General features: G+C 33.6%; 1 protein-coding gene and 5 non-coding genes across 6 annotated transcripts in view; 5 read left to right on the forward strand and 1 right to left on the reverse strand.

The window, feature by feature from the left end:
* Positions 1-26,574, forward strand: part of LOC134210345 (uncharacterized) — a 32,094-nt gene that overhangs the window by 795 nt on the left and 4,725 nt on the right. The gene's annotated exons all lie outside the window — the stretch shown is intronic.
* Positions 904-977, reverse strand: Trnan-guu (transfer RNA asparagine (anticodon GUU)). Its single transcript has one exon. It is a non-coding gene; the product is annotated as a tRNA-Asn (tRNA).
* On the forward strand, positions 2,656-2,737 carry Trnas-aga (transfer RNA serine (anticodon AGA)). Its single transcript has one exon. It is a non-coding gene; the product is annotated as a tRNA-Ser (tRNA).
* On the forward strand, positions 12,426-12,499 carry Trnan-guu (transfer RNA asparagine (anticodon GUU)). The gene has a single exon. It is a non-coding gene; the product is annotated as a tRNA-Asn (tRNA).
* Positions 20,022-20,123, forward strand: Trnay-gua (transfer RNA tyrosine (anticodon GUA)). The gene is made up of 2 exons: positions 20,022-20,058; positions 20,088-20,123. It is a non-coding gene; the product is annotated as a tRNA-Tyr (tRNA).
* Positions 24,089-24,188, forward strand: Trnay-gua (transfer RNA tyrosine (anticodon GUA)). Its single transcript has 2 exons — positions 24,089-24,125; positions 24,153-24,188. It is a non-coding gene; the product is annotated as a tRNA-Tyr (tRNA).

Genomic DNA, 26,574 nt, shown 5'->3' on the forward strand with positions numbered 1-26,574 from the left:
ATTAGGCCAGCGCGCGCATCTGTTTATAGCATTAGCTACATCGTCGCAGCCCTACAGCAGAGACAGCTTCGATGACAGTGGAGTGACAGGTAGTTCTGCCGTCACCGGGTGAGTCAGCAAAGTAGAAGACTAAAGTAAATTAATACCATGCATATCAGCTACTCGTGCTACAAATAGTATCTTATTATTAAAGTAAATCTTACCTAAAAGTGCTTATACTAAGTGAAACTATATATAATTGTGTGCTTAACATCTACATACGTAACCGGTAAAGTAATTTATCCTAAAACTATGTGAACTATGAACTAAACCTTTGATGTTATAGCAGGCCCGATTGCATAACCAAAGCTGCTTGTCGCAGTGCTTAGCTCCCCTTAATTATCACACCGGTAATATTTGATTACCACACGGGTAAGCGAACAAAGAGAATGTCTTCGAATTGAACACTAAAAACTCAACTTATTACCTAGATCATTGCTACTACAAACTAGATACAGACTACGAACTATTATATGAACTAAAAGGGAAACTAAAACGTGAGTAAACCTCTATAAATTTGCGTTATTGAAATGCAGTATGTTCTCATTGAATAATAACCTCTATTACAAGTATACTGAGAATAGCCTTAAATTATATGTATACATTGTAATGTAAATGCATTTCACAGGAAAATTATATTCTCGATACTACCAACAACCGGATCAAACGTTTTTATTTCGCTTCCGTTCGAGAATTATAAAATTCCGGAAATTTCCCCCGTTGGATTAACTCCAACATTATGTAATAACTTTTGCAAGGCATGGGGGCCCAGATTTTCTTTCGCAAATTTGTGTTGAACGAATTTTTTCTTGCGCATTTACTCAGCATTATTTATCGCATTTATCGAAGTTTCTAAAAATATCTCGCCCCCGGGTGGACTCGAACCACCAACCTTTCGGTTAACAGCCGAACGCGCTAACCGATTGCGCCACGGAGGCAACCTGGTTGAATGGGGAAAATAATGAGATACTATGCCAACACCAGAGAACGTTTTGCTTCCCGACAGTATTTACAGATTGTAAATATAGTTCCTATTTAAGTAGTGTTGTCATCAAATGAGTTAGACATTTGGACAATTGTGTCAACTATTCAACTTTTGATTGCAAGATTGAATTTTTGAATTTTTTTAATGTTTATCCAAATTTATCAACCCGTGTAGAAGCAGTCAAATTGACTTTTTTTTATTGGACGATGTGTGCAATTAGTTCTTGAAATGTTCATGTTCACTATTCTTCATTACAGCAGTGGATCCATCTAATGGCAGAATGTTCATTTCTGTACCGTTGTTCTGTCAAGTATAATACACTGAAGTTGAGGACGGTCTTAGTGTTCAGGCCGAAATACGTAGCTGTCTGTAATGATTACAAAGTGGAGGAATTAATTTAACTTTTTAGCTGATTTCTTATACACAGGAAATTTATGAGCAAAGCACATCGATATCGGCAAAAACATAGGTGGAGTGGAATAACAAACTTAAATGGTGTATATTTTTATTCCCCAAGGAATCGTATATCCTAAAATTACAAAATTGAAGGTAATTAAATAAAAAAATTGTTTTTCAAAATAAGATGTTGTAGCTGTATAACTTCTCCAAAATTGTGTGAATAAAGCTTGAACAGAAGTTGCGATAAGAAATAGTACAGAAATAATTCAACACAGCGCTGAATTAAATCATCACATTGATATTAGTTAAACTAGTGAATGTTTTGTTGGGTACTGTTTCAAGATAAAATTTTCAAAACGACTGATCTGCTTTTGTAAACAAAGATTCAAACGACGATTTGACGAATCTGATAGCTCTCCCACGCAAACCATCAACAGGTAGTGGAAACCTTCACCTACCTATTGGTGGTGTTGGTTTGCCTGGGAGAGCTATCAGATTAGTCAAGTCGTTGTTTGAATCTTTGTTTCAAAAGCAGATAAGTCGTTTTGAAAATTTTGTCTTGGTTTGATCAATCAATCTTCGAAGCAGAATATTTTTTCCTTTCCAAAACTAACCCTATATTATAAAATGTACAGAAAAAATGATTTCGACTCCGTAACGCTTCATGGCAAATGAGCCTTCCAAATAAACGAAAGATTAAAAAAAATTTTTGTGGGCGTTCTAGAAACGTCTTCAGCAAAGTTTTTCAGCATCCCTTGGTTATAATTTAACACAATGCGCCACTTGGTTTACGGTGAAAAGAAACCTCTTGCAGCAAAACTGTACGATTTCCCATACTAACTTCCAAACAAACTTCAGACGCGATGCGGAAAGCGAGGAAGCAATCAATCGGACCTAAGTTCTATACAGTTGTTTGGGACCCCACTCTAATATACACGCATTTCGATTAAAAAGAAGAATCACATTGAAAGTTTCAACTTGAAACCAGAGCTGATAATGTCGCCTTCCCCGAGATGAAAATTTAGAATACGAAGTTTCTATATGACATTGACTAGTAATATGACACATTGTTAAAATTTAAGAATTTCAGCACTGCTTGACCTTATTATAAGTCGCGCCTAACACCTTGTAAAGCACTAAATATCACTTCAGTCATATTTTTGCGAATTATCGTGTTTGTCTTTGAATCTTGTGCCAGCTTACTTAATTTTTGTGTCCTAGAGTCTCAAGGGGCAGTCGTGGCCGAGCGGTTAAGGCGTCTGACTAGAAATCAGATTCCCTCTGGGAGCGTAGGTTCGAATCCTACCGACTGCGAGAATTTTTTACATGATAAGTATTGTGTTTACTTCTTGGAAGGACAGCGTATCAACGATGTGATAAACTAAGTTGAAGTTTGTATAATTACAGTCCTTTATGAAGTCCAAATAATGCCCTGAATAAATATTCCAGAATCTACAGAAAGCATTGTCATTTGATAATTAATGTACCACTCTCATAGTGCTTAATGTACTCATACTCATACCACAAGGCCACGTGATTCAACTGCTCCATAAAATCATAGTTCTTCTTCTGATCACGATCGTGTGATTATATCAATAACCAATAATTTTCGGATTATGTTTAGCAGTAGGTATGTACTTCACTCATCATAATCGATCACCGGTGCTCGGCAATAATCTCTTTACAACTTACTCGCTCATCCATTCCACATGCTGGCTTCAGCATAACAGAGCACCTACAGCGATAATCACACGGTACGTAATGAGGTAGACCGCGATTACTGAGGTTTAAGCATCACGCATCATGTGTGTAAAAGATGTCTGCGAATGCAGTTGATTGGCGGTTGTTTAGCTATTTTTCTTCAGGAAGTACACAATACCCTTGATTCATCAGTTGCTCTGATGGTAAGGGCGCCGCGAATATGGGAACCATTGTTCCATTGAACGATCCATAATATTTACGGTTTTGCGTGATTCGCTCCCAGGAAGCAAAGCGCATCAATGGGAAGAAAGTAAAAGTTCTCCTTCTACATGTGTTTTTCTCCGTTATGATTCAATCGAACTCAACCTACTAATGAGTCTCTCTCGACGAGCATATTGCGAAACCCATAATTAGCTGCCATTGACGCAATCGAAATTCTTTGTGGAAGGGTCCTTCGAGCAACCACCGACCGTCTGAGGCATACATTCGAGTCACGTTCGTAGCCAATTCTTCAACAGCCAGCATGTTGTATGTTGAATAGTTCTTGTTCCGATTGTTCGAATTATTTTTTTGGCCCCAACCCAATTTTTCTTCCGTCCAAATCACCAAACAAAGACGCGCACAAAAAAAACAAGATATCAACCAATATTATGGCTTTTCGGCAAACCCTCCAATTAGTCGCAGTTTCCTCCTCCCAGAGTGTCCCGGGAGCGCAATTTCTTCGACCACTTTCTGATGGTAATTTATTTACTGAACAGAGCAGACGTCGCCGTCGTCGTCTTCTTAGGGTCTATTGGGACCAGCGAAACAAGGATATTTCCTTTTGTTCGCCGGCCTTGTACAGTTGTACTTATCGCATTGTTTACTCATAATTTATTGGACAATAAATAATAACCCGAACCGAGGGTGAACAGTGCCGAAAAGTTTCGCCGGCCTATAATATCGAGACTTTTGGCTTTTTGTCTTTTGTTGCGTCCTTTTTGCAGGATGTCTTCTAAAGCTAAGAATTCGATCTACTTGCATCTATAGTCAAATCATCTTCGGAGCAAAGCTGCTACAAAATTTCACGGCTCGTATTTTCGTCTCATTGCAATTTGGCAACGGCACGTAGCAAACGAAGGAAGAAATTGATTCCATTACGATTTGTCATGCAATCCGAAATTATCGTGTACTCGAGTAGTGAAACTTTCGTCATTCACCGATGGAAACGTGAGGAAATTTCATAACTGTAGCTCATTCATCCCGATCAGCGCAGCTAAAAATAGAAATTATGTGGTCAATTAGGAATTGCTCATTTACTTATATGTAGCTACTTTGAGTTTAAACTGTGGGATGGGGGCTGTCGGTTAAAATGTTCGTCTTCATTCACGCGCATCAGCTGTAAACTAAAATTCCATCCGTCTGATGACTTTGAGTCGAGTGGGAGAGAATGGATTTGTAATTCATGGGAAACACCGATGAGCGAGTAGCAGCGTGAAAAAAGGTGATTCGTTGGCATCCAGTTAATTAACTTTGGCATCCAAGGTTCCGAGTCAGTGAGCAGACCGTTTTAGTGGGTTAGCAAATGGAATTTGTTTATAATTTTACAAATTATGGGTTCGATAAATCTGCACAAATCCTCCTTTCTCACTTCAAGGTCAACATTACATAACTTTATTTTAGGCAGACTGGAATTAAGACTGCATACCAAAAAACGCCACCAAAATGTCGAGATTACAGTCGATCCATTACCATACTTCTTCGGATATTCTTAGGAATAAATTTGAAATTAGCTTCAGGAGTTCCTCTAGATATTGGTGTTATTTCATAAATTTATCCAAAAAATCTTACGGAAAGTCCTCAATGCATTTTTTGTAGATACTGTTGAAAACAGGACATTGGGCATCGATCTTTCAGCAAGGGAAATCAAATACATTTCATTATTTGCCGCATGCTACAAAGCTATATAAATTTTATTTAATTAAGGACAAGATATATAACATTAATTACTTACAACTACGGTGTTTTTTCACATTAGAACTATAAACTAACGCGCCCGTTCTGTCGCTTGTTTTCACTAACTTTGTTATGTGACTTGATTGACAGAACGAGACTTGATAAAACCCAAAATATATTTACAACACGGAAACAAAACAGGGGCTCTACATAATACGTTCGCACGTAACAGATACCTTCAATAATTCTTTGGAAAATACCTCCAGGAATTAATTCGGTAAGTCATCTAAAGGTTTCTTCAGCAATACCTTCTTTTGTTTCCTAGAATTCCTAGAATTCCGAAGCTCCTGAAGGAATTCCTTCAGCAATTATGGGAAATTGCTACACGGGAAATTTAATTCGTTTGAAAATTTATCCAGTTGTTTCTTAGTAGGAAAATTTCCTTTGTTGAAGTAAGCATTTTTACTGTTGCGAGTTATCCCATACGGATAGTCAAGAGAGTTTATTAAAATTTGGTAAGTATTGTTCAATTCATTCAACTTTCAATAAGCAGTTTTGTTTAATAATGATGAAGAATGGTTTCAAACCGACCGCTTAAATGGCAGAGGCTATGAGATCGCGAAACATGATTTTTTTAAAGTCTATATTGTAGTGAGGACATTATTGTATATATCTAGGGGTAAAGTGAACGTATACGTTTTTGACATGCTCAAAAGGTGGTCCGAAACCGACCCCCTCCCCATGTAGTCCAGAATTGACCTGCATTTCGCACGAAATTAATTTGAATAACGACAAACGAGAGTGCATACATATTAGCTGACAGCGTCTTCTACGAAAAAACCGGGGAGTCGGTATGGGAGTTAATATAGGGTGAGACGGTATAATGTGTCCCCCCTGGCCCGTACGCCCGTGTGAGATTTCTAGAAAACTAGAACTAACTAGGGTCTAAAAACAGTTGGCATCCTTAAATATTTGTAAGACCTTCATACTACGTGAATGTGGAAGTATCGAAGTTGAAGGCCAGGTCGAATACTTTATATTTAAAAACATTTGTAGAACAAAAAGTTATATTAAATAAAGAAGAATTTCACTATTATGTACTATCGAAATGTAATTCAAACCTGCTTGGATGAACTTATGCTGGTTTTTGGATGTTCAGCACAAAGAAACTGTGTAGTAACCATTTTATTATGAGGTGGATCAAATGTTATTAAACGTCTTTGTAGTGGTATACATTATGGTGGGAGATTTGTCCAGGCGTGAAACTATTTTTTTCAGCCCTTTTCATGAAAGCCTCATTAAGTTCTATAATATTTTCATATGACAGCTCACAGGCAATGCATTTATGACTCAACACAAAGTTTGCAGAATATGTGTTGAAAAGTAATAAGTTATTGAAGTATTGCCTTATGGGGGGCATATTAATCCGCTTTATCCTAGCTAGATAAAAAATCTCTTTCCCCTTTTTGTCCCATCTCAGCAAATAATCTATCACGAAATCATTTAGAAACTCGTTCACTCTCTTTTCCCCTTTCAAATCATGCGGTAAAAAAGTAGAGTGCAATAAAATGGGGGGTTGGTTTCGGACCACCTCGACTTTTTCAGAAAATGACGCGCTGTTCAACAATATTCACAGCCTCATACGACCTAAACCAAGTAGCGTGGCAACATAGCAAAGACCATTAGCAATAAGGATAACTTATCGTTCAATTTCTTAATACACGCTAAAAATATTTTACTGATATTTCCTTATGCCAAAAAATCAATTCAAACACAATATGGCGTAGTCAGATGGCTGCCTACGTCCAAATTATTAGTATTGCGGCAGTATTCTACTGACAATACAGGCATACTAGCCGACAACGCAATCTGTGAGACAGACCGGGGTGTCGGTTTGAGAACTCTCTCCCATACCTGTTCTTTCGAAATATGGAAGTCTTGAGGTTTGAGTACTTCCCGTCTGAGTAGGGCGAGGCATGATTTTCAGCCTCAATTTTTAGTCTAATCTGAACGTCATAACTTGCTATCACATATTTAAGTTTGATAGTTTTTATGTCCATATTGAAAAAAAAAACGGACAGCCTTGAAAAATGCATCTGAATGGGATCAAGTCAAAGTGTTGCAAGTTACCCCACCGTTGCAAGTTACTTCATTTGACGGTACCTCCTGAAATTTTTTTTGGAAATTCCTTTGTGCACAACCCGATTGAGCTGCAGCTTTAAGTTTTTTTTTTTTGATATTTTTAGAACAAATTTTCAGATTTCATCAATTTAGATGAAAGAATTAACAATTCGGAGACAATTCATGACCCTAACTCATAATCGAAAAAAATTCAAAAGTTACAAATATGTGATCAGGGGCAGTACATAGCTATACGAAATGGATGGTATTTGCCATCATAATTTGTGTCTCTCTAGCCGAATAGCAGCTCCCAGTTGGATGGATTTTGAGGGAGCTTTCAGTGGATGACATCACCATCCTCTAAAATGTCGAATTAAAGGAGAAATAAGCAGAATCGGAAGTGGTGCGAAATCAAACGCAAAACTGATCCTGAAAAGATTCAATTTTTTTTTCTCCAATGCGCTAAATTCTTAGCATCGCCACTGCATCACGCGGGATCTCAGAAGACGACATTTTTAAAATCAACCCTTTCATCACATAAAAAGCTGGTATGCTGAGGTTGAACGATGACCACCGACGCCGACGACCACCATCAATGCGATGGTTTTACGTTGAGAATGCTATCGGTGCCATCGTGCTGCTCTTTCCGCTCCGCCGCTTTGCCAATTTTCAATAACAAATAGTTATATAGTTGAAAATCTGTCCTTGATCGAATGGTCCAAAAAAAAAAAAATTGGAAATCCATCGATAAATGGCTGAGATTGAGATGTTAACGTTCAAAGTCTATCATATTTTCGTGACGGTCTCCGATTTTTGCAATCGCAAAGTGTATCCAAATATATAAAAGACTGACGTAGTCCTACGTCAAAATTCTTGATCTGAAACTGTTTCATTCGTTAATAAATTTCCGGAAGAGATTCTGCGATAGATTCGAAAAGAATTCCAAAAGCAATGTTTTATGGCTTTACTATAGGAATTTCAGAAGAGATGAACCAACTTGGGGCTGAAAATCTGTACAATAAGGCACAAAAATATGAATTTCTTAGCGGAGCTCTGAAAAGTTTTCAAAGGATTTCCCGGAGCAACTTCCGAAAAACTTTTAAGGGATTCCTTGAAGAATGTCCAAGAAATCCCAGCAGCATTTTTTTTTTATTATTTGGAATTCCAGGAGGATTTACCAAAAGTATTTCTGGAAGAATTTATTAATTGCTAAAGAAATTTCTAACAGAATTCCGCTACGTTTCGGTTATGCTGTATCAGTAATTCAAACGATGACTTCGATTTCATCCCTATACGTTTCGACCAATTTTTGGGACTTCTTCACGGGAACTGTTATTGGGTTTTAGTATTATATTGGATATTACAATTTATGTTCAAACTGACAGTCAGTGTTATCATTTTTTGTTTAGGTTTTGTCGAACATAAAACTGTAAGTCACAAGTTTGTGGTGTACATCAGTCTAAAAAGTTAATTCAAAATATGGATCATGGCACATCATGGTCAACAAACAAACAGCAACCAACATTATAAACTTACAAACACATACTGAAGTTCTTAGTGTTCAGATCCGGAACTGTTAAAATGATCCGGATCTTTGAAGTGAGTGAAATATTCGAAGCTCACTTTTTGAAAGATCCGGTTCACCAGATCAGCAAATTATCTCACCATTTGTAAGGAAATTACAATACAAAAAGTTTATTCTGTGTTCTATGTGAAATTATTGTCTGTACGGGTCAAAAGTGTGGTCCAGAATGACAACCGTTTCACCATTTTGCATTCTCCTTACGTTTTGATCCAAAGATTCGATCTGTAATAAAGATCCATATCATTAGACTTAATGAGCCAGATCTGATCCGTTCAATGAAGTGATCCGTTTTGCCCATCTCTGGACCGCACATGGTATTAACCCGGATTTCGCGGCTATTCCGTGTCTTAATACGAACACGTCCAATCGCGCACTCTACTCACTGACCACGAATTTGGATTTCGCTAATGTTCTTCCATATCCGATCGCACACTGACACAAATTAATTTACTTACTCTCCTTTTACGAACGCGTCCAATTATGCACTAATTTATTCACAATCCGACAACACAATGCACAAACCTGATTTTCTCGACTATTTTGCGTTCTAGCACGATCACGTTCTATCCTGCACTTCCTACCTGAAACACGTCCGCTCTTGCACCAATTAATATAATATCCCAGCCATTTCAATGCCCTAATTACTAAGAATGTATCGGTCAAACTAGGATTATCTCCTTCTATTTCCAAGATCCATCGAATTGATCTCTTCGCTCAATATGCGATCTGAACCACATCACCCAGAAGGGATCTAAATTTTTATTCTTTGTTGCCAAGAGCCAATTGAAACACCGAAGAGTCATTATCACTTACAGGTAAACTGTCACTCCGGAGAACCGCGATTTTTTTTTGCCTTTTCAGACCATATGATCAACCCTGCCTGCGATCGTACTACAATCGTTACAACTTATTTCCCATTAATCGTTGCCGAGATTTCGGTAGAGGAAATCGAATTTCGTATTGACGAATCTTCGGCAAACAATATTTTTCCGAGATCTTGGTCGTTGAAATCTAGGCGAAAATTTGGCTGAGGTCAGCAATATAATTTGTGTGCCCCATCTATTTTACGTGTTTTTGTCCCTTTCATCTTCTTTATATGTTGTTGGCTGGAATTTCCGGAATTACTGGAACTTTCTTGAGAATAATTTCGCAGAGCTCTTGAAATGATTTAAGAAAGGTATTACAAGTGGAACTCCTGGAAACAGTAATGAAATTTTCGGGAAACTTTTAAACAGAAGGAAGTTCTGGAAGTCGAGGTCCCTGGGAAATTTTTAGAATATTTCAGGAAAAAAGTGAAATGTGAGGTGTTGAAGGATTCTCTAGAGGATTAAATTTTTGTTCCATTAAACTACCAACAAAAATTATAGGGGGCGAATTTGAAAGAAATTGAACGGAACGCTGGGAAACTTGTCAATGTTTTAATGGGCAGGGAGGTAGACTAAACAAAATTAAGTTGTAGGATCTAGATAACCTGCCCATCCTTAATGTTTGCGCCTATGCATATACTGACAAAAGCTGACCAGTTGTAACATAATGTATCTATACTTCTTGCCGATATTCAAAAATTCTTCTAACAAAAAGTAGATACTTTCAGGAACAGAGACTGTTAAGAAATAATTCACCTAACAATTTCACACGAGTACGATTCATTCACCACTTTCCGATTGCTGAAGAAGTGAAAAAAAACGGGTACCTTCGGATATCTACCTCTCGCTATTATTGCAATCGTTTCGAAACCGTTCACAACTGCGACACCCCGTTCAATTTTGGGTGTTCGCAGCCCAAAACTGTCAAACCGCATCGACTCGTCCCGCCGCCGTCGGGTTATCCGAGGAATGTTGTAAATCCCCGAAATTAATTTCACGCGTGTTTGTTTCCAGTTGTTGAACTTCGTCAGCAGCGCGGGCTTATTCTGTTGTGTTCTTGATATTTAGGTGCTTCTTACATGTGCCTACTCTACCTGACTGTCGTCGGCAAAGATGGGTTTATCTCAATCGTCTTCTGCAAAACATTATGGAAGGCCCAATTGATAAGCGTGTAATTTTATTGATCTGCTGATCGACAGGCACGGTGACATTTATTGGAATTTATTTACTTGGCGGGAAATTGCAACTGGGTGGGTAGAAATGTGGAACTGCTGGGAGCGCTCCCAGGAGAGCCAGGACGAACTCGTAAATTGATGTCGTTCCAGCGATGTGTCGTCGCCACGCCACAATGATAGTCGTAAAATTAGTTGACATGGGACATTTTTGCACACTTCGGTACAGAAGCCTCCTGCATATGTGCGGTGTGTCGTGCAGAACAGCTCTATATCCCAAATTGCAGCGGCATCAGTAAAGTTACCTGATTTATTGACCTCCAGGGTTACGCTCGTTTTTTTCGAAGGGCTTGGGAAATTGCACGGTTGATTACATCCAATGAGACCATTGCTTACATGATGTTATGTGAGTTTGTGCAAGTTATGGTTAGGCTAATTGTAGTATTAGATCATTTCAGTTATAGGTACGTGATACTTCACTCTCATAAAATCTCTCTCTCATAAGCACATCGATCCAACTTTGCAAATTGTATTTCATAACGATATGTAACGAATTTAGTAATTCTGTACCCGTTTATTAGATTTTATAATTTGAAAATAATCTTCGAAATCTTTCGTTTTAAAATTCCCAAAAATCATCATCAACGTCAAATTTTGTACCACAGTGAGTAATTCCTTCGTTTCGACAATTATTCACTCAGCTATTCGCACTTGACCCGAGAAATAATTTCTCCCTCTATATGACGAACCCAACCCCGATTCCCCAAACAGATCAACCTGTTCCGATGAGCAATTTGTGGTCGCGTGGTTGATCTCATTGAGTTATACCGCGACACCTTGTTTGCGGTGCATGGTATGAATCACCTCACCATCACCGCAGTATCAGGTTTCTCCACGTTCCTACAAGCGGGCTTAAGCGGACGGACTTGGTAGGAGGTGATGATGATGCGATGATGAAATTCAACAGGAGCGCGTGGGTGTAATCCGTTTCCAGGATAGGGGAGCGGTCGTTGTCTCTAGCAGATATATAGGGCATAGTCGAGAGATGAACGTTCGACGATGGTCTGTTTCATAGTCCATCGCTTCGGGTGCAACAATAACAATGAACTCACTTCGCTTCTTTCTAACTAACCGCAAACAAACTGCAGTCAGGAAGCTAAACCTAACCAGCTCTCCGTCTGGCCCTATCTGAAGTAGAATTTATTTTTAACCTACTTTATCGTAATTGCATTTGCTTATCCCTTATCAGTTGGTGTGCAAAATGTATGCAATAGCGGGTTCTTATTCCGGGCCGCCTAGTCGTAATTTCTCATTAGTGATTTAATGACATCCGTTGGAAACGGTAAAGGGCGATGGACTGGGAATTCACCGGAAAAGAAGTGCTCATTAATGATCTTTACGTTTAGGCTAGTTAGTCTTTCTTGAGTTTTTTTTTAATGAATTTCACATGAACGAAATGGATCGTAGTTCGTAATTTCAGAAGACTATCGTGCTAGTCAATGTTTGAACAATTTCATTTGTTCAAATAATAAGCGTCGAGCTGAAATGACGTCTTTCTCTAATGTTGCACTTGTTCAATATCGAGATAATGATAACGGAACATAAAAATGTTGAAGTACATCGCCTTCGTGGCGCAATCGGTTAGCGCGTTCGGCTGTTAACCGAAAGGTTGGTGGTTCGAGTCCACCCGGGGGCGTTATATTTTAGTAGATTCATTGATTGTCGCTTTCTTTATGGTTCTTTAGTAGAGTGGGTACACACTTAAAATGAACTACATAAAATTGAGTCGAATCCGACTCTTTGTCATAAAAATGGAATTTTACTAGAAGATACTGCTATTCCAATAAAATGATGATTGCGCTCAAACTATAGTTTAAGTGTAATCATTATTTATTTTGAAATAGTAGTATCTTTAACTAAAATTTTGAATAGTCTCATTTTAAATGAAAATTAATTTGCTGTAAAGTACGCTCGAATAAATCTAAAAATCTAAAAATCTAAATATCTAAAAATCTAAAAATTCTTAAAATCTAAAAATCTAATAAAGGGAATGACGGCTTTGGCAGGTTTTGTTCTATTATTGGCAGGGTTTTTTTTTATGACTGACTAGGCTCAAATTTGGCCTAAACATTCTTTGCATATCAAAGAATATTGTGACCAAATTTCATAAAATTTTGTCGACAAAACCCCCCCTCCCAATTATAAATCTAAGAATCTAAAAATCTTAAAATCTAGAAATCTAAAAATCTAAAAAATTTAAAATCTAAAAATCAAAAAATCTAAAAAACTAAAAGTCTAAAAATCTTAAATCAAAAAATCTAAAAACCAAACATCTAAAAATCTATAAATCTTATAATCTAAAAATCTAAATCTAAGAATCTAAAAATCTTAAAATCTAAAAATTTAAAAATCTGGAAATCTAAAAATCTAAAAAAATTTAAATCTAAAAATCTAAAAATCTGAAAAACTAAAAATCTAAAAATCTAGAAATCTAAAAATCTGCGAAATGGATCAACTAGGTCCAAGCTCTATGACAAAGATAAAAAAAATCTCAAAATCTGAAAAAAAAATCAAAAATCTTAAAATCTTAAAATCTTAAAATCTAAAAATCTAAAAATCTAAAAATCTAAAAATCTAAAAATCTAAAAATCTAAAAATCTAAAGATCTTAAAATCTAAAAATCTAAAAATCTAGAAATCTAAAAATCTAAAAAATTTAAAATCTAAAAATCAAAAAATCTAAAAAACTAAAAGTCTAAAAATCTTAAATCAAAAAATCTAAAAACCAAACATCTAAAAATCTATAAATCTTATAATCTAAAAATCTAAATCTAAGAATCTAAAAATCTTAAAATCTAAAAATTTAAAAATCTGGAAATCTAAAAATCTAAAAAAATTTAAATCTAAAAATCTAAAAATCTGAAAAACTAAAAATCTAAAAATCTAGAAATCTAAAAATCTGCGAAATGGATCAACTAGGTCCAAGCTCTATGACAAAGATAAAAAAAATCTCAAAATCTGAAAATCTAAAAATCAAAAATCTTAAAATCTTAAAATCTTAAAATCTTAAAATCTAAAAATCTAAAAATCTAAAAATCTAAAAATCTAAAAATCTAAAAATCTAAAGATCTTAAAATCTAAAAATCTAAAAATCTAGAAATCTAAAAATCTAAAAAATTTAAAATCTAAAAATCAAAAAATCTAAAAAACTAAAAGTCTAAAAATCTTAAATCAAAAAATCTAAAAACCAAACATCTAAAAATCTATAAATCTTATAATCTAAAAATCTAAATCTAAGAATCTAAAAATCTTAAAATCTAAAAATTTAAAAATCTGGAAATCTAAAAATCTAAAAAAATTTAAATCTAAAAATCTAAAAATCTGAAAAACTAAAAATCTAAAAATCTAGAAATCTAAAAATCTGCGAAATGGATCAACTAGGTCCAAGCTCTATGACAAAGATAAAAAAAATCTCAAAATCTAAAAATCAAAAATCTTAAAATCTTAAAATCTTAAAATCTAAAAATCTAAAAATCTAAAAATCTAAAAATCTAAAAATCTAAAGATCTTAAAATCTAAAAATCTAAAAATCTAGAAATCTAAAAATCTAAAAAATTTAAAATCTAAAAATCAAAAAATCTAAAAAACTAAAAGTCTAAAAATCTTAAATCAAAAAATCTAAAAACCAAACATCTAAAAATCTATAAATCTTATAATCTAAAAATCTAAATCTAAGAATCTAAAAATCTTAAAATCTAAAAATTTTAAAATCTGAAATCTAAAAATCTAAAAAATTTAAATCTAAAATCTAAAATCTGAAAAACTAAAAATCTAAAAATCTAGAAATCTAAAAATCATGAAATGGATCAACTAGGTCCAAGCTCTATGACAAAGATAAACAAATCTTAAAATCTTAAAATCTTAAAATCTTAAAATCTTAAAATCTTAAAATCTTAAAATCTTAAAATCTAAAAATCTAAAAATCTAAAAATCTAAAAATCTAAAAATCTAAAAATCTAAAAATCTAAAAATCTAAAGATCTTAAAATCTAAAAATCTAAAAATCTGAAAATCTGAAAATCTAAAAATCTAAAAATCTAAAAATCTAAAATCAAAAAATCAAAAATCTAAAAATCTAAAACTCTTAAAATCTAAAAATATAAAAATCATAAAATATAAAAATCTTAAAATCTAAGAATCTAAAAATCTAGAAATCTAAAAATCTAAAAATTTTAAAATCTAAAGATCTAAAAATCTAAAAAACTAAAAATCTAAAATCCAAAAATCAAAAATCTAAAAATCTAAAAATGATAAAATATAAAAATTTTAAAATCTTAAAATCCTAAAATTTTAAAATCATTAAATCTTAAAATCTTAAAATCAAAAAATCTTAAAATCTTTCAATCTAGAAATCTTATAATAAAAAAAAATTAAAATTCAGAAATCTAAAATCTAAGAATTTAACAATCTATAAATCAAAAAAACTTCAAATCTAAGAATCTAAAAATATGAAAACCTAGAAATCTAAAAATTTAAAAATCCAAAAATCTAAAATTAAAAATCTAAAAATCTAAAAAATGAGAAATCTAAAAATATAAAAATCAAAAAATCAAAAATTTAAAAATCTAGAAATCATAATATATAAAAATCTTAAAACCTAAAATTTTAAAATCTAAAAATCAAAAAATCTAAAATATAAATCTAAGGATCTAAAAATCTAAAAATCTAGAAATATAAACCACCAAATTTTTTTAAAATCTAAAAACCTAAAAATCTGAAAAACTAAAACTCTAAAAATCTCTAAAAATCTAAGAATCTAAAATTAAAAAATCAAAAAATCAAAAATTAAAAAAATCTAAAAATATAAAATTCATATTTTAAAATCAAAAATGTTAAAATCTAAAAATCTAATAATCTAAAAATCTAAATCTAAGAATCTAAAAATCGAAAAATCTAGAAATATAAAAAATTTTAATCTTTAAATCTGAAAATCTAAAAAACTAAAAATCTAAAATCAAAAAATCAAAAATTTTAAAATCTTCAAATCTTAAAATCTTAAAATCAAAAAATCTTAAAATCTTAAAATCTAGAAACCTTATATTGAAAAAAAAAAATCCAAAAACCTAAAATCTAAGAATTTAACAATCTAAAAATCAAAAAATCTTCAAATCCAGGAATCTTAAAATCTAAAAATATAAAAAGCCAAAAACCAAAAAAAATAAAATCTAATTAATCCAAAAATCTGAAAATCTTAAGAAATATAAACCACCAAAAATTTTTAAAATCTAAAAACCTAAAAATCTGAAAAACTAAAACTCTAAAAATCTAAGAATCTAAAATTAAAAAATCAAAAAAAAACAAAAATAGAAAAATCTAAAAATCTAAAAATATAAAATTTATAAAATATAAAAATCTTAAAATTTTAAAAATCAAAAATGTTAAAATCTAAAAATCTAATAATCTAAAAATCAAAATCAAAGAATCTAAAAATCGAAAATTCTAGGAATATAAAAAATTTTAATCTTTAAATCTGAAAATCTAAAAAACTAAAAATCTAAAAATCTGAAAATCTAAAATCAAAAAATCAAAAATCTAAAAATCTAAAAATGATAAAATATAAAAATCTAAAAATCTACAAATGTAAAAATCTAAAAATTTAAAAATCTAAAAATCTAAAATTCATTAAATCTAAAAACATTAAAATTTAAAAATATAAAAAACTCAAAATTGAAAAATTTAAAAATTAAAAATTTAAAAATTTAAAAAATTTAAAAATTTAAAAATTTTAAAATCTTAAAATTTTAAAATTTCAAAATTTTAAAATTTCAAAATTTCAAAATTTCAAAGTTTAAAAATTTCAAAATTTTACAATTTAAAAATTTTAAAATTTAAAAATTTTAAAATGCTTAAATTTAAAAATTTTAAAATTTAATAAAAATTTGAGAATTTAAAAATTTAAAAATTTAATAAAAATTTGAGCATTTAAAAATTTAAAAATTTAAAAATTTAAAAATTTAAAAATTTAAAAATTTAAAAATTTAAAAATTTAAAAATTTAAATATTAAAGAATTTAAAAATTTGAAAAAATTTAAAAATTTAAAAATTTAAAAATTTAAAAATTTAAACTTTTAAAAATTTTAAAAGTTTAAAAATTTAAAAATTTAAAAATTTAAAGATTTAAAAATTTAAAAATTTCAAAATCTAAAAATTTAAAAATTTAGAAAGCTAAAAATTTCTTAGATTTAAAAATTTGAAAATTTAAAAATTTAAGAATTCAAAAATTTAAAAATATAAAAATTTGAGAATCTAAAAATTTAAAAATTTAAAAATTTAAAAATTTAAGAATTTAAAATATTAAAATTTTAAGAATTTAAAGATTCAAAAATTCAATTTATAATAAAAATTCAAAAATTCAAAAATTTAAAAATTTAAAAATTTAAAAATTTAAAATTTGAAAAATTTAAAAATTTAAAAATTTAAAAATTTAATAAAAATTTAAAAATTTAAAAATTTAAAAATTTAAAAAATTTTAAGATTTAAAAATTTAGGAATTTAAAAATTCAAAAATTTAAAAATTTAAAGATTTGAAAATTTAAAAATTTAAAAATTTAAAAATTTAAAAATTTAAAAATTTAAAAATTTAAAATTTAAAAAGTTTAAAAATTTAAAAATTTCAAAATTTAAAAAATTCAATAATTTAAAAATTCAAAAATTTTATTTAAAATCTAAAAATTTAAAAATTTAAAAATTTAAAAATTTGAATAGTCTAGAAATTTAAGAATTTAAAAATTTAAAAAATTTAAAAAAATTAAAATTTTAAAAATTAAAAATTTAAAGATTTAAAAATTAAACAATTTAAGAATTTAAAAATTTAAAATTTCGAAAATTTAAAAATTTAAAAATTTAATTTAAAATTTTAAAGTTTAAAAATTTAAAAACTTAAAGATTTAAAAATTTAAAAATTTAAAAATTTAAAAATTTAAAGATTTAAAAATTTTAAAATTTTAAAATTTAAAAATTTAAGAATTTGAAAATTAAAAATTTAAAATTTAAAGGTTTAAAAATTTAAAAATATAAAAATTTAAAGTAAATCTTTAAAAATTTAAAAATTCAAAAATATAAAAATTTAAAACTTTAAAAATTTAAAAATCTTAAGATCTTAAAATTCAAAAATTTTAAAATTTAATAAATTAAAGATTTAAAAATTTAGAAATTTAGAAATTTAAAAATTTAAAAATTAAGGATTTTGAAAATTTAAAAATTTAAAATTTTAAAATTTAAGAATTTGAAAATTTTAAAAATTTAAAAATTTAAAAATTTAAAATTGAAAAATTTAAAAATTTAAAAATTCAAAAATTCAAAAATTTAAAAATTCAATAATTCAAAAATAATTTAGGAATTGAAAAATTTAATAAATTGAAAATTTAAAAATTTATAAATTTAAAGATTTAAAACTTTATAAATTTAAAGATTTAAAGATTTAATAATTTTAAAAAATAATTATTAAAATTTTAAAATTAAAAAATCTAAAAATTAAAAAATTTAAAAATTAAAAAATTAAAAATTTAAAAATTTAAAAATTTAAAAATTTAAAAATTTAAAAATATAAAAATTTAATTGTTAATTTAAAATTTAAAAGTTTAAAGGCATGTAGAACCTGACACGTGAGTACCTTAGGTAAGCGTGACACCCAGATTGACCACCACAAGCTGAGAGCCATAAAGAGCATCAGGTCGATCAGCTGTCAAAAGTACAGGTGAGCACTGTTATTGATTGATTTTGTTGTCGTTTGATTGGAAAGACGTCGTTTTTTGATTGATAAATCAATAGTTAAATCAACTAAGTTTTTTCCCAATTCAATCTGGATATTATTGAAAAACAACGCATCCTACAAAAAAGTGTTATATGGGTGACTATCGCAAAATCAGTCAATCTAACAAAAACTTTTTCCCCTTAAAAGTGCCAAGCTTGCGATGTATGAACGGTTGGTAGGGAACATAATCACCTATCTTGAGGCAAAATTTCGTCATGGTCGAGATGGTCTGGATCAAATTTGGAAAAACTTTGTACATATATACTTTTCTTGTTACAGAACATCTTAAAATATTGAACAAAAAGTCAACATAAACAATCAGAACACTTGCATGTTCCCGAATAGTTCTTTGGCTTCATGCATTTTTATTACATTTATAATACAGCAGAAAGCCATTAATTTCCGCTAGATAGATTATTCCATTGCTGACGAGCGTTGATTTCGAACCAAACATCGCAAACATTGGTCAAATGATCATCACGATAGTCACGATGACACGGATATGACAACCACAACATCAGGAAAGTTTTCCCATTATTCGTGCTGGTGATCACAGGCAGAAGAAGTGAAGACAAGGTGAGTGACCTACCGCTTGTTGCTAAAATGTCACTTTCATTGTAATCGTTACACCAAGCCTGTGAGATCCACATTTGAGCATCACACGCAAAAAAAAGCGTTCATGAATTCGTGAACTAACGAGTTCACGGTGTATTTTTTGGTGAACAACAGTCACGGAATCGGGAATACAGTCACGTTTTCTGGAACGTTCTGGAAAAAGTGACTGGGTTCCCGAATCCATGAATAAAATCACGGTGTATTTTTGCTGGTTCACGAATTCAGGAACGCCTTTTTTGCGTGCACAATTGAGTACTTGGCACATGATCTGGATTTTGTTATTGTCAGGCTTTGCGTGAGTTCAACGGTAACACTTTGCAGCACTGGTTTCAACTGATATTCATTCGCATCATTAGTATCATTAGTATCATATTAGATGACATTAAACTAAATGAGATTCACGCATCACGACGTAAAAATAAATTAAAATCATCTCCCTTTGGCTACTAGACAGCAACCAACATTTCAAGCTTTCAAGGATAACTACTAAAACAAAGTTTAATTAGCTATAGCACTCAGCTACCACTTAGTAACTTCCAGAGCTCGAATGTTATTTTAATTCCCATTCAAACTTCCTTGACCTAAGTAAAAGTCCTGTAGTGGTAGGCTATCGTAACAAATAAAAAATATACTTATAAAAATATACTTATTAAGTTCAACACCGATATAGTCTTTGAGCAGAAAAAAAACCTTTCACAAAAATATAACTTTCTGTCAATTTTCAATTTTATCTTTAAGTTTTGGTAAATATATATTATACTTGTAAGTATTTTGTCCACCTGAAGGTGTATGCCTTCGATAGCTCAGTTGGTAGAGCGGTGGACTGTAGATGGGTGACTTCATGTCAAAAATATAGTAATCCATAGGTCGCTGGTTCAAATCCGGCTCGAAGGATAATCGATATTTTGCACGCTTGAGAAAAAAATATTCTACTCGTTAAAATTAATCAGCCAAATAAATCCAATGGGGGCTAATTGCCCTCGAATCTCCTTGGGCGTGTAGAGAGTCTATCTATCTGTTTGATTGCACTTTAGCGCAGCAATTACGCCCGTTTCGGTTGAAGAATTAAGCTGTGCTCCAGCAGTAGCGCCAAAATCAGTTCTCAAGCGCCTTTACGCATGACTAAGCCCTTGCCCGGGAGATTTTCGCTTTGTGCCGTGATGCTTGAGGATGGCGATATTTCGTTCGTGTATCGACAACGACGACGACCAAACAGACAATAGAGTTGCGTTGAAGGTCTTATTTCTTAAGTACAACTGAGTCGCGATTTTGAAAGTATACTTAAGCCATAATCTAGCTCTCGCTGCCGTCGTCGTCGTAGAAGGTAGCGTAACTAATTGATCGTCCCTCAGCTCAGCTGGTAGTTTTCACTACCGACTCAGACTAGTGCTGGCTGATGTATAGTTGCGTGTTGCGTCACCACAGCACAACGTCAAGTCGTGTGTTCCTTGTCATGAGCACTTGCTGGTTGGCCTGGCACACTTCAGTTCTTCCTTCTTCAATGGGTGGACTTACCAATGTAGGTCACACAGTAGCGAACAAGTATTTTCGGAGTAAGACACCTCTTCTCGTCTTGTTCTTATCACGTTGAGTACCTTTTATCTGTCTTCAGCCTCTGCAATAGCAACGAAACATTGTTTCCGATGTGATAGTCGTTGTCCTAAACTTATTTGAAGTTGTGAAATTGGTGGAGTCCATAATAGAAAAATTTCGCTAGCTCCAAAATGAGTGTGTTTGAAACAATAGAATTGGAGTGGGTCGTCCAAACGTTTATTTAGAATATAGGCAATGCCAATCGTCACGCTTCCACCATCGCCATACACGATACAAATTAGAGTCCCAAAACCAAGAAGCAGCACGACCAAGGAAGTCCTTTCGCTCGAGCGCGGCATAAATTTAGATTTCAGCTCCCGTGAGTTCACAAAACAATGGAATCCACCGCAACTAACGAACCGAACCCGACATATACGTACCCTAATTAGCTATCTTGGGAAATGCAATAAAATATGAAAAGTTACGTACCTAATGTACGTGCTGCTGGAAACCTACTTCGACTCGAATCATATTCCACGTCGCGTATAGGCGGCAGTCGTCTGCGTTGTCGGTCTTCTTATCAGCACCGATCCATCATTGTAGTCTGCCATCACGATATGATCCGTACAGAGAAGGTTGTGTTCCGATTTTTACGCTTTCGATTTCAGCTTCACGGAATGCAAATCAGCCCACTGACTGAGAACAGTAATACCTACCTTGTGCTAGCCTCATGGTTACTGGTGATGTCGGATGGTGGTGCGGTAGTCTGCTAAAAAGATCATACCGCCGACGAAAGTCAGCCGAGAGCTCATCTCCCGTGGTGTAATGGATTACAGCTCATACATCAGTCAGTACACAGCCGCACTTCTCTTATTATTTTTGCATATGGGATTGATTTGGATGATGTACCGCGTTGTGGGATGTAGGGTTGCTTATAAATACGAACGATTTGGACGTGGTGGATGCGAGTTTCTTGATTGAGGTGCTTCAACGAATTCAAACAGAAAACAAAATTTTATTCTGACATAACACGTACCTACCCCGCACGGACATGAATTGAATTCTAAAGCAATGCAATGGAGTTTACGAGAGGGTTAGTTGGTTTTGACATATTTTAACAGAATTAAGACTTAAATCGTGATCTAATTACGTGCAACTTTTCCTGTATTTGACTCAAGGTTAATAGAAATGTGAAAGAAGCATTACGACTAAGTTTTCTCTAATTTTTAGATGAATTTAAGTAATTTTCGTTGCATATAGATGATGGGTTGATATCAAATAATAATTGGGAAAATTCAGAAATTTTTCAAATATTTCTTCGTTGCGTAACTTTGAACAGAAATCTATTGATCTACAGCTCTAAGTAGTGAAGTTGAATTAGAGTTCTTGTGATTCTCGCACAATCTATTTATTTAATTTTTTTCCCTAGGGAGCCACCTCCGAGTTTCAGCAAACATATTTTTTGCCAAAATCTCAGTAGAAGCGACGTTACGGTTGCGTTGATGAGATACGGAAAATATTTGGTTGAGGAACAGTATTTAACGAACTTTTGTATCGACGCTTATTTCTGAAATCTACTGAGCTATAACACCGGTGTCTGATTTTACCAAGCACGAAAAAGAAATACTTTGTGTGTAGAAATAAGTAGATATCAAGATCTTTAACGTCCACAAAAAAAAGATATATTCGTCATCAATAGCTTGAAAGTGCACCAATTAAAACCGATGTCAACACGCCACATTTCGAGAAATTAAGTCACATCAGGAGCGTGGCATGTCGCCTGAATTGGTTCGACTGACCGTTCGCAAAATTGCCAAACAGACAGTCCACACTGTCAAGAGCACTGCTGCAAATTCAAATTGAAATTCATCGCTGCCAAGCAAGAAACCGTAAAACATTAATCAACACAATGTCCAATTGGAGTGCCTCCAAATGCAACGCATCGTAATACATCGCAACGTGAAACCATTTTTTTGTACAAGTTAAACGTAGAAGCTTGTTCTGCTATATTACCTCGTTCGTTGGCACCTTGGTGCTGCTAACTTACTAACATTGGGCTGTTTAATTTTTCCTTCCCTCTTCTTTTGTATCCATTTGACCAAAAGTGGCATGCGATAACTAAATTTGAATAATTACATTCGCGCGTCCACCATTAGCTCTCCGTGCGGTTTGGTTTTGGTGCTACCGCGCGAAATCCATTCGGTTCAATCTGTTTCTTTCGTTGGCTCATTTTGTTTTGTTTCTCGCATTTCTTATGCAGATTTGGGTGTTGTTTTCAAGAACGTGTAGCGTTCGGTGAGGTTTCCTACTCATACTGAGTGCCGTGACTTTCAAACCTCTCTGTGATCGATTTTGTTTTCGCGTTTATCCATCCATGACAGTAGCATATCTGTGTCACGAGCCAACGTAATCGCTGTGGCATTTTGAGTTTTTGTTTGGTTCACTTGGTCTAAGAAATGGGGACAAACAGTCTGATTCTGCATTATCATGACTACCTGCAAAGAAGTAGACCCCCAGAGCTATGTGTTATAAAAATCGATAATCCATGGGAAGCAGTTCAAGCGGATGTGATAAATCATAACTCTTTCCGATGCGTACCACATGGATTCAAAGCGCTCCCAGAGTTCAGAGGCATTGATCCGATCGAATAATTCATAATCAACCGGAAGCCACATTTGCCTTCGAACGTCTTCAATTGAATAAAATTGAAAGGAAGGAAGCCGGCTTGTGTACCTCTCGAACCTATCGTATAAACACGCGAGATTCGAGCATAAGCGCATAAGCAAAACCATTCGCATACACTGCTTCCATTTACATGTTCGCTCGTTCAGATAATGACGAGGAAAACATAAGCCTGGGTGAAGCATACAGCGACCTGAAAAAAAAAATCTTGAACATGAATACAAACCGCATGCAGTGCTGTGAAAAGCAAAATTTGAAAATTTTGCTCTAGCTACCTGTCTACCCACTACACTAGAAACATCACCGCTCATCATGGGGCTGCTGCTGCTGGTGTGATGTGCTGATGCAGCAGGCACGTTATGATAATTCGTTCGAGAAACGTGATACACCACTCGACTTCACTGATAATGAGTCGAATAACAAGCGAGGTGGAGATTATTTTCGGAACGTGTGACAACACCACCGAAGCGAAAGTGAATTTTTCGAGCATAAACATTTTTGCTGACAATTTCTCGAATGAAAGGAATTATTTCATTCACAATTTCGAGTTGAATCTGCTTCAACAGTGTAGAATCGTTTGTGAATGAAAGTGTGTACACATCGTTTATAGAGCAAAATTGTTAAAATACCATACATTGGTATCGCCTTCGATAGCTCAGTTGGTAGAGCGGTGGACTGTAGATGATATGACTTTGGGTCAAAATAGTAATCCATAGGTCGCTGGTTCAAATCCGGCTCGAAGGATATTTTTTAATGTATTCGTTATTTTGGTACTTTTGATAAACAGCATGAAAATATTATACAAATGTTAAAAGTACGATTTTTTAACTATTATAATAAATTTTAAACGATAAAAATGTTTCTTTTTAAATGCATTGTTTGCATTTTTCGGAACATAACATTCTTTACAAAAATAAGCCTGGGTTATGTATACAAAGTTACCGAAAGAAGAGTTAACAAATTTTAATTTTAATTATTTAGCCAAACTGTAAGTCATTTTGTAATATAAACAGTTATGTACCAATTCTCAGAAAATGAAGAATGTGTTCAATTCCAAGACAAACCGGTTATTGAGTAAATTTTGCAAATCGGTCCAAGCATTCGTGAGTTATATTGCCTAAAGGAAATGTTAACTCATTTTTATATACAGAAGAAGTAGATTATGACGGATCTCCAGGAAATCCAGGCGGAGATTGGCCGGCTGAAGAACAATAAGGCCCTTGGGGTTGACCAACTACTAAGAGAGCTATTTAAACACGGTGGTGAGGCACTGGCTAGAGTGCTGCACTGGGTCATTACCAAGATTTGGGAGGAGGAAGCTTTGCCGCAGGAGTGGATGGAAGGTGTCGTGTGTCCCATCTACAAAAAGGGCGATAAGCTGGATTGTAGCAACTACCGCGCAATCACATTGCTGAACGCCGCCTACAAGGTACTCTCCCAAATTTTATGCCGTCAACTAGCACCAATTGCAAGGAGTTCGTGGGGCAGTACCAGGCGGGTTTTATGGGTGAATGCTCCACCACGGACCAGGTGTTCGCCATTCGCCAAGTACTGCAGAAATTCTGCGAATACAACGTGCCCACGCATCATCTATTCATCGACTTCAAAGCCGCATATGATACAATCGATCGGGACCAGCTATGGCAGCTAATGCACGAACACGGATTTCCGGATAAACTGACACGGTTGATCAAAGCGACGATGTATCGGGTGATGTGCGTAGTTCGAGTTTCAGGGGCATTCTCGAGTCCCTTCGAAACCAGCAGAGGGTTACGGAAAGGTGATGGTCCTTCGTGTCTGCTATTCAACATCGCTTTGGAAGGGGTAATACGAAGAACAGGGATTAGCACGAGTGGTACAATTTTCAATAAGTCCGTCCAGCTATTTGGCTTCGCCGACGACATAGATATTATGGCACGTAACTTTGAGAAGATGGAGGAAGCCTACATCAGACTGAAGAGGGAAGCTAAGCGGATCGGACTAGTCATAAACACGTCGAAGACGAAGTACATGATAGGAAGAGGTTCAAGAGAAGACAATGTGAGCTACCCACCGCGAGTTTGCATCGATGGTGACGAAATCGAGGTGGTAGAAGAATTTGTGTACTTGGGCTCACTGGTGACTGCCGAAAATGATACCAGCAGAGAAATTCGGAGACGCATAGTGGCTGGAAATCGTACGTACTTTGGACTCCGCAAGACGCTCTGATCGAATAGAGTTCGCCGCCGCACCAAACTGACAATCTACAAAACGCTCATTAGACCGGTAGTCCTCTACGGACACGAGACCTGGACGATGCTCATGGAGAACCAACGCGCACTTGGAGTTTTCGAAAGGAAAGTGCTGCGTACCATCTATGGTGGGGCGCAGATGGCGGACGGTACGTGGAGGAGGCGAATGAACCACGAGTTGCATGAGCTCCTGGGAGAACCGTCCATCGTTCACACCGCGAAAATCGGACGACTGCGGTGGGCTGGGCACGTAGCCAGAATGTCAGACAGTAACCCGGTTAAAATGGTTCTCGACAACGGTCCGACGGGCACAAGAAGGCGAGATGCGCAGCGGGCAAGGTGGATCGATCTGGTGGAAGATGACTTGCGGACCCTCCGTAGACTGCGTGGTTGGCGACGTGTAGCCATGGACCGAGCCGAATGGAGAAGCCTCTTATATACCGCACAGGCCACTTCGGCCTTAGTCTGAATAAATAAATAATAATAATAAATAAATAATAATAATAAGATTTAACCCGAATAAGAATAAGATAACCTACCCGATCTCGCTCGGGTTTTATTTTCGACCTGTCAATCATTTAGTAGATCAGGGTTGCCAAATGATATTTTCAAATGTCTGCACAGTCGTTTAAAAATGTTCTCAATATTAAAATTATGATTATCAGCGAGAAAATTCAAAATCCAATAGGTTTGTAAATTCAATCATCTCCTTTTTTACTAATGTGGAATAATATTTATTTTTTTAACATTCAAATTGTTAGAATTCAAGAGAATATTCTTTAAAATTTTCACGAGATAGTTTATAACGAGTTTCCTCTGGATTTTCTGCTGAGTCTTTGGTTAGACTTCCACCGGATTTTTTAACTGAATTTCCACGTGGAATTCTATTAAATTTCTTT

The sequence above is a fragment of the Armigeres subalbatus genome, chromosome 2, assembly GCF_024139115.2.
Source record: "Armigeres subalbatus isolate Guangzhou_Male chromosome 2, GZ_Asu_2, whole genome shotgun sequence".
NCBI classification, from domain to species: Eukaryota; Metazoa; Arthropoda; class Insecta; order Diptera; family Culicidae; genus Armigeres; species Armigeres subalbatus.